The following is a 14,125-nucleotide window of genomic DNA, read 5'->3' on the forward strand; positions in this document are numbered from 1 at the left end:
AATTAAGGTTTCCCAAGCAGTGTTTTTGTTTGTTTTTTAATATAAACATAGGTCCACACAGTTTGTGTTTTTGGTTCATTGTGGTTCATTTGCACTGACTCTTTCCGAACACTTCTGATTCTCTTTTGGTCACCTGCACACATTTTGCTGGCCATTATAGAAATAAAAAGTAAAAAGTTTGTTTTTGTTCATCCCAGACCCTGCCACATATAAAAGCAGTAAGAAGTCATTGTAGAAAGACTAGAAAATATGGATTAAAAAGAAGCAGATTATCAGAACTGTAGTCACCCAGGCTTGTGTATCCTCTGTTGAATTCTGAGAGATTTCTGTATTAATGAGAACACCAACAAGGAGAGTCCAGCTTTATAAATCTGGCTGCCATATAAGGCCTATATTTGGTGATAGAAGCCTGGAAAATATGAGAGCTTGTAGTTTCTCAGACCTGGATGCTTTGCCAGGTGACCAGGGCTGTGGCAGGGCCTCGACTTAACATGCATGTTAAGTAGTTTGTGCACATGCATGGCCAGGTGTGTCAGTGATGGATGGGCTAGTTAAGGTAGTTACCTCTACTGCTGCTCCTGAATTAATGGTCAGAACTTCTTTTCTGACTATGTGTCATTGTATTTTTGTATTCCTTCTTGAAAATACTGGATCTTAGCCATCACAAAATGACTTTTACACTGTTTAGAACCGTAGCATGTTTTCTCCCTGTGACTTCTCTACTAAGTCCTACACTCTCAGTCTCATGTTGTCATTGTAGTCTCTTGATGAGTAGATTTTCAAGTTCTTGGTCACCTTGATACTCTCAAATGTTAGATCAAATTTTGGAACACATTAAGGTAGTTACCACAATTTTAGTTTTAAGAAAAAGCCTGGCAGTGGTCTATAGTGATTTAACATGTATTGTAAATTCCATTGTGAAAGAATTACTTCAGATACTTCTAAACCATTTAATGGTTTAATGGACTTTTCCCCCTGCAAATAGTGATTTGAACCATAATTTTTTTATGAATCAGAGAAATTAGAAATGGAAAAAAGATTGTCTTTCTACAGTGATTTATATAAATATCTGTATTGTAACTTTATGAAATTGGTTTGGTAGGGGAGGGAAATCACTGGTCTCACAGTAGTTGAGCAGCCTTATTTATTTATTGCAAGAAGGCTTTCTGTTAGCTTTTTTTTGTTAAGGACTTGTTCAGTTGTCACTGTTTATTTTAATAATTTCTGGTTTTATTGTGCCTAGCTAGTGTGTTTTATACATATATGGGTACACACCTGCATATGCACATACAGTGGATATCTGTGCAGCTCTAGGAGGTCCTGCTCACATAGAATACAGTATGATTGCCATTCCCTATGCTGCCTCAGGAAGACTCACACTGCTTGTGGGAGTGATGCTTTCTGGAAGTGTACAGTATGAGACGCTAAGATCTTGGTGGTTTAACATTTTCACACTTTGGTAAATGTAATTCATCTTTACAGCAGTCTTGTGAAAGAATATCTTGTCTGGTGAGTATCATTCGTCCCACTGTGAGGTGCCTGAACCAAGACTCAGCGTGACTGAATCTGTGCTTCTGTGAGATGATCTGCAGTCTTTCAGGACAGAGGGCTTGGTAGGAGATAGACCCAGAAGTCAAGCCAGTTTTGCCTCCTAAGTAAGTTAGGAATCCTCTTCCTTGGAATTAATACTATTTCACAGAGTTTTGTTAAGATAAAGTGAGTTTGAGTAGAAATGCCAAAGCTTTTTTTTTTTTTGCCCTTTTTTAGGGCTGCACCTGCAGCATTATGAAGGTTCCCAGGCTACGGGTCCAGTCAGAGATACAGCTGCTGACCTACACCACAGCTGCAGCAATGCCAGATCCGAGCCATGTCTGTGACCCATGCCACAGCTCACAGCAACATGGAACCTTTAACTGAGCGAGGCCAGGAATTGAACCCTCAACCTTATGGTTCCTAGTTGGATTTGTTTCTGCTGTGCCACAGTGGGAACTCTGAATGCCAAAGCTTTTTCTATGTGGTAAGTGTTCAACTAAAGACAGTTGCACTAATAATAGTAATATAGGTAGTAATATTTTATGAGTCAGACACTACTTTTGAAAGATGCTGAGATCAGCCATCACTTGGTAGAGGAAGGGACTCAACAGCAGTGTGTCCATTGGAACTAGAGACCAAGAGTTCCCATTATTGCTCAGTGGAAACAAATCTGACTGGTTTCTGTGAGGACTCGGGTTCAATCCCTGGCCTCGCTTAGTGAGTTAAGGATCTGGTGTTGCATGAGCTCTGATATAGGTCACAAAAACAGCTCGCATCTCGCGTTGCTGTGGCTGAGGCATACGCTGGCGGCTGCAGCTCTGATTCAACCCCTAGCCTTGGGAACTTCCATAGGACTTGGATGTGGCCCTAAAAAGCAAAAAAAAAAAAAAAAAAAGGAAGCTGTAGACCAGACTTGGAGCAGTTTAGCCATCAGGACTTTGTGTGTGGAGTCAGGAGTAAAAGGGAAAAAGCTTTGGAGTTGCCAGGTAGCCAGGACAGCAGTCAGATCCCACAGAATTGCATGTAAAACAAAGCATATGTGAGTCACCTCGTCAACAATAAGAAATTAAAAAAAATAAGAAATGAGAAATTAATGCAGTGGAAGGGGAAGACAGAACTCCTAAGTTATGGAGTGTTTGTACTGTACCCCTTGGCCCCTGAGGTGTTCCTGATATACCATTATCACCAGTGTTTTTCATAATGATATGGAACCATCAAGAGATGTTGAATTATACTAAGACTGTGGAACTATCACAACTGTAGGAAGACTTTCGTTAATTTATTTTAATCTTTGAAATTTAGAGATCTTTTAGTTATCTTTTAACATTCTTTGGGAGTTCCCCTGGTGGTGCAGCGGTAACAAACCCGACTAGTATCCATGAGGCTGTGGGTTTGACCCCTGGCCTTGTTCATTGGGTTAAGGATCTGGTGTTGCTGTGAGCTGTGGTGTAGGTTGAAGTTGGCTGTGGCTTTGTTGTAGGCTGACAGCTACAATTTTGACTCGACCCCTGGCCTGGAGACTTCCGTATGTCGTGGGTGTGATCTTAAAAACAAAAAAAATTCTTTTTTTTTTTAATTTTTTTTTATTTTAAACCCTCAGTGGTGCCAGATAAAACCAATTTTTCTAAATTTGACTGTGTACACTATTTTATCTGATTCTTAAAACTGAGGTATAATTGATAGGTAAAGGCTTGGAGTTCAGACCTTCATAAATATCGTTGTTTCTAGGGCCTTTTTTCCCCGCTGTTAGCCTGAAGCTTATTTATAAAAGTCAGTGTCTGCTTGCTTCCTTTTATGTCTGTTAGTGGTTTCTGTTGTGTGGAGCATTATTAAAATCAAGTCCTGCTCCTTATTGTCTTAACATTCTTTTGGTTAATGTGTCTTTCCATTTATTTTTTCTTCCTTTGGCTGCACCTGCAGCATATGGAAGTTTCTGGGCTAGGGATGGAATCTGAGCCACAGCTGCAACCTAGGCCACAGCTGGGATCTGAGCCACAGCTGGAAGGGATCTTGATTCTAGGTCAAAACTGAAATGCAGAAAGTGCTACCTGCTGGCCAGTTTGTATTTGAAAGGATGCTCCCTCTTGAGGCCAACCTGGGATCACATACTAACATTTGGATAATTTGGCAAATATTCCGACAATTACTGGTGACTGAGAAAAGATTCTACCTCTCACGTATACGGTCTTACTCATGCTGAACTGAATCTTTGTGAGCACTCAGGACGAATCCCCTTAGTGGCTTCCCACTGTTCTAAAAGGTCAGGAATTAAGCAGGTTTGAGCCCTAAGTAGTTTTAAGCTTAGGTACAATTTCCCCCAATGGTGTAATGATTAGGAATGCTAAAGGTTTTTTTGTGATACTGTTCAAGGGTTAGGACTGTGCATACTTTTTTTTTTTTTTTTTTTTTTTTTTTTTTTGTCTTTTCAGGGCTGCACCCGCAGCATATGAAAGTTCCCAGCCTAGGAGTCGAATTGGAGCTACAACTGCCAGTCTACACCATAGCCATAGCAACGCAGGATCTGAGCTGCATCTGACTTACACTGCAGCTCATGGCAACGCCGGATCCTTAACCCACCAAGCAGGGCCAAGGATCAAACCCATGTCCCATGGATCCTAGTTGGGTTTGTTACTGCTGAGCTACAATGGGAACTCCCTGGGTATGCATTTTCTTTTATAAGAAAAGAATGATCACATCCCTTAAAAATAACCAAACCAAAACATTCATGGTTTTATTTGTTGCAGTGTTTCCAGATACTACTTCAAATTGAGTTTCAGGGTCTTTAAAGTCTGTGGTATACTTCTTAATGTTTCAGAGGACTTTGGGCTGACTTAATGTGACCATGCATTATACACAAGAGAAGATGAATTCCATCAAATGTTTTCTGGTGGTCTTGTCTTCTTTCAACTTGGAATGTCATTAACAAGAAAAAATAACCTTGGAGTTACCCTCATGGCTCGGTGGTTAACGAATCCAACTAGGAACCATGAGGTTTCGGGGTTTGATCCCTGGCCTCGCTCAGTGGGTTGAGGATCTGGTGTTGCCATGAGCTGTGGTGTAGGTCACAGATGCGGCTTGGATCTGACATTGCTGTGGCTGTGGCATAGGCCGGTGGCAACAGCTCTGATTCGACCCCTAGCCTGGGAACCTCCATATGCCACTAGTGTGGCCCTGAAAAAAACAGGAAAAAAAAAAAAAAAAAAAGAAAAAGTAACCTTTGCTTATCTCTAGCATTTTTGTTTCAAGAATTTGGCCTTACTGTGTCCCTGTTCATTTCTTTGTGGATCTCTATTTTTAGCTGGCCTACATGAACTTTAATGAGCTTTTCATTGGTTTTATTTTGTCCTTTTCCAGGTGTGCTAATAATTATTACAAGCTGAACAGGAGAAAGAAGGGTACCAGAAAGAGGTTTCACTTCGGTTAACAAACTCAAGCTAAGCTGATGCCTAGTAGATGAGGCCACCAGGCATTCTTCTGCCTTGAAAGTTTGACTCAGTGGAAGATCTCCTGAGTAGGAACTTTAAGATGGCAAAATTGACAGCTGTTGTCCTAACAGTTGGTCATCTAACTTTCCTCTGTGATCAAGATGGAAGGCTCTCATAGCACAGAAAAGCTGGTGACATGTGTTTTTGCCAAGAAACTAGGATAAAATGCATTCAAATACTTAGAAGTTTTAAAGAAAGGGGAGTGGGGGATGGTTGCGGTGGTGGGGCAGTGTTGTAGGGTATAGCAGTTTAAGTCAGATCCGTGGGAGTGGATGTTTTGGCTGGCACAGTATCAGCTATTCTCAGTTCATTTTATTGGCTCTAGGTTCTTCACTCCTGGGTTATCTGAATGTAGTCTTCCTGGTTTTCAGGTTTGTATCAAATAGGAAAGATAGGAAAGAAACAAATAAAGAAAGATACAAAGGAAAGTTTGGTCTCACAGGAAAGAGAACCCACACAGTAATTTGAACAGGGAACGTTTAGTGTGAAGACTTATTAGCTCTAACAGGGTGAGCTAGTGAGTAAGGAGAGCTCAAAAGGATATAGAAATGGTGGGAAGAGCAGCCACTACCCCAGGGTTATGATTGAGCTCTCAAGGGAAAGGCCTGCCCCTGGCTGAGATCCAAGCCCTGTGGAGAGGATGGTGGCTCATTGGATGGCAGAGACGTTGCTGTGGTGCTCTCTTGATTGAATTTGCCAGAAAGCTGCTCTGGAGTAGTGGGGATAGATGTTCACAGAGGTGTTTTCACAGAGGAGCCTGGTGCTAGAGAATGGAGAACCCTCTTGCTCTGTGGCAGCCTGCTGGTAGATTCTTGGGCCATCCAAGGTCAGGAGTTTGCAAGAGGAGTGAGGCAGAAAGTTAGGATGAGTTGAGAGGAACTGGAGTCGGTGAGTGAAACCTTCCCACATGGACCTATTTGGAAAGAAAGTGGTACTGGTAGTGTCAGCAAATTAAGGCCCATGGGTTAACCCTGACCTGTGTAGCCTACAGACTAAGAACAATGTTTACATTTTCAAGTGGTTGGGGGGAAAAAAACCTAGAAGAGTAATATTTTATGATGGGAGAATTATGTATAATTCAAGTTTCAGTGGCCATGAATAAAACTTCTGGAACACAGCCACTCTGATTTACACATTGTTCGCGCTGCTCTTGCTTTGCAAGCACAGAGTTCAGAACTTGTGATGGGAACTATGGTCTCCAGATCCTAAACTAACTTGCTCTCTGGCCTTTCACAGAAAAAGTTAGCTGGAGGACTGGGCATGCTGAAGATCAAGCGTAGTAGAAGAGGGATGAGCAAATTAGATGTAAGACTTGCTCGTAGAATAAAACAAGGACCCAGAGGGGCAGTGGGTGGTGATGGTGAGGACTGGCAGCAGAGATGCCAGAGTCCCCACTGGTCATGGGGGAGTGGACGTGTTGTGTCCTGAGTGTGGGTGGGGAGACCATTGTTCATAGACAGGAGAGCAGTGAGAAATAGAAATGCACATCTGCACCTTTTCCAGTAAGAATGAAAACAGTCCTTATCAGTCTTCTCGGCCTTCAGAAACCAGAAGTGTGTATGTATATTGTATATGTGTTTTCCGTAGCTTGTCATTGATAAAAAGTTAATCATTTGAACTTAAGGAGAGCCTCCTAGCACAGAGCCTGAGCATTATTGTGATAATCTTATGGTGATAATTCATTTTAAAGAACTTCTTAAATTGTCCCTGGGTCATAAGTAAGAATAAGGGTAGGATTATTTGTCCCACTAAATGCAGTGAAGCTATAGTAACAGTGTGGTTTGTGTGTGTGTGCGTTTCTCAAGAGTCTCAGACCTAATATTTCTGGTTGTTGTTTTCTGATAATGTATTAGCAGTAGTGCTTGACATAAAATCTATGAATAAGACTGAAATACCTGTAATTATTGGGGAGATCTGAAACAATTTACCCTTTCTCAATTGGTTTTCTTCACTTGTATGGTGCAGGTCATACCACCTGTCTTGTGTAAATACTATAACGTACTTATGACATTTTTATGAGTTGGTATTTATATAATGAAGTATTTTGTCTTATGCAGCTTTAGTATTTGACCATAGATAAAGTGACCATCGTGGACTTGAGAAAGATGTCATTCTATAATGCAAAAAACTTTATAGTTAACTTGTTTATATTCTTTGTTGAGTAAAGAATCTTATTTTAGACTGTTTGAAAGTTTTTAAAGTTGTCAATCACAATAATTGGATTTAGTGACTTCATCTCCCAGTTGAAAAAAAAAAAAAAAAAAACAAAACCAGGAAAGATAACAACTTGCTTAGACTCCTATTGTGTGATAAGGCCAAGCTTTGTGTTACATGGTATGAGAATATATAGAAAGAATATCTTTGGTGTGAACTCATAGACTTCTGGGCTGTTTTTTGGCAGTCTGGAGGGAACAGATACAGATCGTCTGAACTAACCTGTGGTACCCAAGTTGTGTGTGTAATTTTGCTTTGAAATGGTCTTTTATTTTTATACAAATAGTGTTCTGTGTGAATTCATAATTTTTCAAATAAAATAAGCCCCACTTTGAAAGCCCAACCCAAGAGGAGCTGAAAATATATTTGCTTTTCTCTCACGCCTCCCCATTGATCTCACTATACCCCAAGAATGTTGTCGCTTAGCGGACTGAAATCAGACAGCTCAGCTGCCATGTCACTGTCCCAGTTCACTTTCCTGAGTTAGAGGAGGTAAACAACTTGCAGGCTGTGGCTTCTGTGATGATTTTTTTTAAGTGTTGAGGATTGTAGTATAGCATTTCTTGGTATTTCTTGAAAAATTGAAAGATGTTAAGCAAAAATCCTCAAACCTGAGGAGGTTACTCTCTGAGGATTGGTTTTGTTAGGTTAGAGATACATGGAACTTTGCACACGGACTGAGGGTGTTGTAGTGTATAAACAGGGTTGTGCTTGGTGAACCACTGCTTTCACCGCAGTGATAGTTTGAAGAAGTTGTATGTTCAGACCTTTAAGGAGAGGAGAGATGTTTTGGAGCTACATGAAGTTCTGTAACTTTCAAAAGAATAACATGAGATTGAGTTGCTTTTATCTGTCCTTTAAAAAAAATTGTCCTTCTCTATCACTTTCCATCCTATACCTTGAACTCTGGTGTAGCCGCCACCTGCTGTTTTTGTCTTTTTGAGTTCATGTGTTCACATTCCCAGGTGGGGGGATGAGAGGAAGGTGCAGGGAGACATAGGCAGCAGCACTGGGGTAGAGACTATTTTGTGCACATAGGCATCTTAAAGTTTGGCAGCTATCAACCTCTGTGATGTGGACACTTGCAGAAAAAAAACTTTCTTTTGTAGTAGTGAATCCAGAAGGTTACAGGAGGAGACGGTCTTGAATTATATTTTGAGACAGCGGCTTATCAGTTGTTGCTTTTCTTCCTGACACCTTCAACCTCAGGGTTTATATCTTCTGTCTATAACTTTGTCTTCAGGAGGTCACTAGGTGATAACTGCACTAAATTTCAGAGCTGGTGCTTTTTTGTTTTCCCTTTTTGATCTTCCGTGTTTAAAAGTGAAAGTTTCGAATGTGCCCTTTTTGTCCCAGAAGTGAAAGAAAAGCTATTTATTGGATTTGTGTATGTTAGCTTTATATGCAGCAAACTGTACAAACTGATGATGTGGTTATTGCTTTTGCTATTTTATAGATAGAGAAACTGAAGGTCACAGTCTAAGCAGTTTGCCTGAGGCTGTACAGTCATTGGCAGCAGATGCTCATTTCCCTCTAATCCAGCCTTTCTTTGGAACCAAGAGTACAAAAGGGAAGAAAAAGGGGAAATGAGAGGTTGAGAGAGAGGGAAGGCGATCTGAATTGAACATATTTTTGGCGCAGAGAATGCAAGAGTTTACTTCTGAGTTGAGGGGATAGGAGCCCCTGTGCCAGCTATTCCATTTCAGGAGGGTTTCGTGGCTTGACAGACAGATTTGAGTTTGGCTCAGCCCTCGCCAGCTCTGGGTGTCTCTGAGCTTGGTTCTCAGTAAAATAAGGTCAGTGCCCCTTCATAGGGATCGGGGAGGAGCAGACTCCAGGCCTGGCATGTAGGAGGAATGCAGGAAGCTGCAGGCACAGGAGTAGGGAACCTTAGCCTAGCCTTTCATAATTCAGTATTTATATTTCATTGCATCTGTTTGTCATCACTGAGAACGGTTTTCCCCTGTGTGGTTGACTCTCTACTCAAAGCAGCCTTGGTCCATGACCCCATGATAAGGTCCTGGAGGGGTAGAGGGAGAAGGAGCCTTTGTTCATGGCCTCCAGCAAGTGATCTCCTGTGTATGGCCAGTCAGTCTCCTTCTCCCGGGGCTGGGTCAGCTTGCTCCTCACCTCTGTGGAGAAAGGAGCACTGGGCTGCTGGCCCCCAGTTGCCAGGAGGGCAGGGAAGGGGTCTGTATTCAGTGAGTTCTCTCCCACTCGGTGACATCTGCCTGCTTCCCACCTCCTTTGACTGGTCTCTAACCTCCGTAAACCAGCCCTAAGCTGCCTGAAAGACACCTTAATATGCAGTTCTTCCCCTCAACCAAATACTTTAAAGTCACATATCTGATTTCAAAAAAGTAGCAAGCAGCTCTCAGCACATTTGCAGATCATGTCAGGTGAACCTGCTTCTGTGAGCGTGGGCTTTGTTTCTCCACCATAAACATACTGGAGAGAAGGTGCCAAGGAGTGAAGTTGTTATGGAGTGAATGCCATGGCCTCCCTTTTGGACGTAAATGTTTAAGCTGTTCAGGCCTTTGTTCTGACACTTTGTCCTGTTCTGCCTTTACCCTTTCTTTTTTTCGGAGTCCTTAATACACTTTTATTGTTTAATGCAGGAATTGAACACCCCTGCATTTTTCTGTGTTAGAGAAAATAGCGGGAGTGGGGCAGAAAAACTTGTGACTACAGTGACATAAATGCTGAGGCCTGGACAGTCATTCCTAGATAACTAAAACTCAGCCATGTTCCAGTGCAAGTGTGGTGCCAAAGCAGCAGGGAAATCTGAGCTCTGGGGGACTTGGAAATCTGGTGAGGAATTGGTGTTCTGGAGAGTTGCCCCAAGCCATACAACTGAGTTATCAATGGATCAAAGCTAGACTTGTGCTTGGCATCTTTCCTTGGTTGAGATGGAATTATCTCAGAATTAACAAATGTCAAACAACTTTCCATGACCTAATGCTGTAATGTCTTTTTAATACTGTTGCTTTACTCACAAAAAATGAATTGTATTTCGAGTTATGGGATTTTTTTTTTTTTTTTTTTTTTTGGTCTTTTTGTCTTTTGTTGTTGTTGTTGCTATTTCTTGGGCCGCTCCCGTGGCATATGGAGGTTCCCAGGCTAGGGGTTGAATCGGAGCTGTAGCCACCGGCCTACGCCAGAGCCACAGCAACGCGGGATCCGAGCCGCGTCTGCAACCTACACCACAGCTCACGGCAACGCCGGATCGTTAACCCACTGAGCAAGGGCAGGGACCGAACCCGCAACCTCATGGTTCCTAGTCGGATTCGTTAACCACTGCGCCACGACGGGAACTCCGGATTATTGTTGAATTATCAAAATAGTCACTATGGATTTAACTTAAAACTCCTGTGTACATTGATTATAATCAAAGTAAAGTCACATGGTCTGGTCAGGGATGTGTTACGTCTTGGTGCATCTGTCTGGTGGGATAGCACATCTCTGGATTTTGGAAGAATTTTTGACGGCATGAATAAATGCTTAACATGTATTAGACAAAAGTCTGAAATAACATATACAGTATAATAACAATATTGTGTTACAGAATGTAAAGAATAACAGTGGCTCTGGAGGTTAGGATTATCAATAATTTTATATTTATTTTACTTGGTTTTCAGATTTTCTATAAATGCACATAACTACATTTAAATCAAGTCTGAATGTTATGCAATTAATTTATGATAAGTGTACATAGACTTTATATCATTCATTTTTCACTCTGTTTCTTGGAACAGTGTGTGATAAAATGACATCTTGGAAGCTCTAGTTTATATTATCTCTTCCTTGATTTTTCTGCTGTAAACTTAATTTATTAAATGTGTATTTATTCCATAAGAAATTATTCTCCACATATCTTTTTTGTACTTCGTCTGGTCTAAATAAATACATACATCTCCTTTATTTTCCCCTTGTCAGTTTTGTTCATGTAGTGTACATACAGAGTTCAGAAAATTAAATGATACTACCAGCCTTGAAGACAAAGCATAGCAGTTCCCGGCTTCACTTCTTTCCACCCGAGGAGGCTCAGACTCCAGAGGAAACTTAAAGACATTTAGCTGTTACATAGTGAGTCCCCTCCTCATTACAGACTGAGGCTTCTTCTCTTTTGCAACCCACTAGTTTTAGGCAATTTTTCTTTGTATTACAGATGAAGTGTTGACCTCTCCCCTCTCTCTCTCCCAGTGTGGCCAAGTGACAATTCAAATTACATGAGCCATCACAGTTCATCCTACAGTGTGCCTCTCATGTCTAGGGTCCTTCCCTGGCTCCCACTGTCCACAGGAGGAACCGGGCTCCCGGTGCACCTAGCCTGCTAGTTACCTGGATCCTTCCTTCTTGTAGCCTCACCAGCATAGCTTTCTGTCCCTGGGCTCAGTTCTGCAGTGCTGTTTGTAGTGCCTTGAGTAGGCAAATTGCCCTTAACTTTTCTACAGCCCTCAACACCTTTGCTTCCTTCTGCCCTCGGTGCTTCCCAAGCCTTCATCTTCTCTAGGGAACTTTGGATCCTTCCATCCCACCCGTACCCCCACCGTGTCTGGGCTGGGTGTCCCGTAACACCCTTGTGTAACCCCTGTGGCTCTTTTGTGATTGTTTAGGCCAGCTGTTTTCTAGATGTGGTCTGGGGTCCTTGAGGTCTTCTAAGATTTTGTCAAGGGTATTGAAGTCAAGTACTAGGTTTATTTATTTTATTTTTTTACCCTTTGAAAAACACCTAGTATTTTGCAAAACAGCAGGGCTTGTGGGGAAAAATAGTCTTGGGGCATACCACTCAAAACCTATGCAACCAGTTTACTAGAAGAAACACTAAGAATCCTAATAACAGTTTCTAGCACAGCTGAATCTACTGGGATTTGCACCTGGCATTGCAGTCTGTCACTCCTTTGTAGCCTGAACCCCAGGCTGCATCTTCCTCTTGTGAGATTCAGGCCCTGGAGACCGTTTGCTTGTGGTATTGTTTTATTTCCATATGGATATATTTTTCATCAAAATTTAAAAATGTGTACCTGGGTATAGTCTTCCCTGTTAATTCGGGGAAAATTTTGTGGCATCCTTTTTTTTTTTTTTTTTTTTTTTGTCTTTTGTCTTTTGAGGGCCGTACGCGTGGCATATGGAGGTTCCCAGGCTAGGGATCTATTCGGAACTGTTGCTGCCGACCCATGCCACAGCCACACCAGATCTGAGCCTCGTCTTCGACATACACCACAGCTCATGGCAACACGGGATCCTTAACCCACTGAGCGAGGCCAGGAATTGAACCCACAACCTCATGGTTCCTAGTTGGATTCATTTCCGCTGTGCCATGATGGGAACTCCCGTGGCATTCTTTCATCTGCATTCACAGCTCCCAGATTACTTGAAGACACTGTGCCAGCATTGACTTGTCTTACACAAAGGTACTTTCTGCTTTTAGCTTTTTGCTTCAAGTCTTCATAAGCTGCTTTGAACATGTGGAAGCTTGTGCTTCTTATCACTTCACAAAAGGAACATGCACTGTGAGCCACCACACCTTCACTATTATCTCCAGATTGTTACCCTGAATGCTGGATGTGTGAGCTCCTTCGTGTTCAAGAAACATGCATTGCAGCAGCTGTGCCTCCTATTCCAGGAAGCCTTTCTTGACTCCCTCTCTTCTACATAGCTTTCAGCTTTCTTTTCTGATCTGTTGTCTTTCCTACCAGACTGTAGAGAAAGGAATCTGGGAGATCTGGTTTCACAGTTGTGTGCTTCTCCTTGTTGACAAGGTGTTGTTTTTTCCAGCTTTCTGGGTGCCTGGACTCAAGTCTGTTGCAGTAGATCTGAAACAAAGCTATTGTCCTTTCTAAAGTGGAAATATACTTTGCCCTGTTAATACTTGACTGTTGCCTAGAGCAGATGATTCTAAATTAGCGTGGTCTCATGGGTCTCTCAGAACTCAGGAGCCTTATGAAATTGACCAATTTATAATTTGTTCATTTTTTTTTTTTTTTTTTTTTTAATTCACTGGCCTGCAGGATCAGGTCCTACAGGAGTGAAAAAGACCCAGCTGTGTGTAGTTTCTTACAGGTAGCATCTGCTTTCTTTCTTTGGATCCAAGCTGCTTCCTCAATCTGCAATTTCCTTACCCCTTTTGTTGTGTTGCACAGTTCAGGGCCTCGAGAAAGCTTGCCGTGGTCCTGGGAACCAGGTCCTCTTTGGGTGGCTTGGGCTCCTCCAGCAGCTGCCACATCTTGCTCCTATGCCTTTACGGGGGTCTCTCCTTGAAAGCAGACCTATGGATGCCTTCCTTCTAGGCTTATTGTCTTTTGGATGAGGGAACCTAAAGGTAATAGGAAGTGGTAGTAGTTCCTGTTTGCTCAGTTCTTCCTCTTTCCTCTCTCTCCAAGAGTGTGAGCTTCTGTGTAGTACAAGTCTGTGTGTGTTTTTTTTGCTGTGGTCATTTTGAATAGAGTTCAGAAGGATCTGAGAAGGGACAGGTCACTCTTCAGCCCTAGAACAGAGCAGAAATAATTTTTCAAACTAGTAAATGATGCATTTCCAGTAGGGCCTTCTGTTAACTGTCCACACAGTCAGAATTACTCTCATGAAATCCTTTGCAGGTGCCACACTGGAGACAGAGGAGACTGTCTCCCAACCTCTAGTGTCTTGGGAAGATATCCACACTCTTGAGTACCCGGTGCAAAGCCAACCTGTGCTCAGAGGCCATGCCATTACAACCTCTTTACATGCTGGAATTGCACTTACTGCAGGACCTGTCCCAGGAGCAGCACCTCCCCATCCCCCTGGGGGGTTGGGGTTGGGGTTGGGGAAGGCATTGGAGCCAGCATTTGTGTGAGTTTGAGTAGATCACATAGGAATGTGTTGTGGGTTTACAGTATTTCCTCTGCTAAGAAAGT

General features: G+C 42.2%; 1 protein-coding gene and 1 long non-coding RNA gene across 8 annotated transcripts in view; both read left to right on the top strand.

The window, feature by feature from the left end:
- PCMTD1 (protein-L-isoaspartate (D-aspartate) O-methyltransferase domain containing 1) overlaps positions 1-14,125 on the top strand; it is a 63,766-nt gene that overhangs the window by 10,347 nt on the left and 39,294 nt on the right. The window contains exons 3-4 of one of the 7 annotated variants that reach the window (XM_085022410.1): positions 11,169-11,318; positions 13,829-14,060. The exons of 4 other annotated variants lie outside the window; for them this stretch is intronic. The gene's annotated coding sequence lies outside the window, so the exon portion shown is untranslated. The remainder of the gene's footprint in view (positions 1-11,168; positions 11,319-13,828; positions 14,061-14,125) is intronic. 2 more of the 7 variants (XM_085022411.1, XM_085022408.1) reach the window with 2 other exon arrangements.
- LOC146403893 (uncharacterized) lies at positions 790-7,204 on the top strand. The gene is made up of 2 exons (XR_014843836.1): positions 790-1,655; positions 4,888-7,204. It is a non-coding gene; the product is annotated as an uncharacterized LOC146403893 (long non-coding RNA).

The sequence above is a fragment of the Sus scrofa genome, chromosome 4 (genome assembly GCF_054392235.1).
Source record: "Sus scrofa isolate SSC_HxYL_T2T_F1_AM1 chromosome 4, Sscrofa_HxYL_maternal_Yorkshire_Landrace_v2.0, whole genome shotgun sequence".
Classification (NCBI taxonomy): Eukaryota; Metazoa; Chordata; class Mammalia; order Artiodactyla; family Suidae; genus Sus; species Sus scrofa.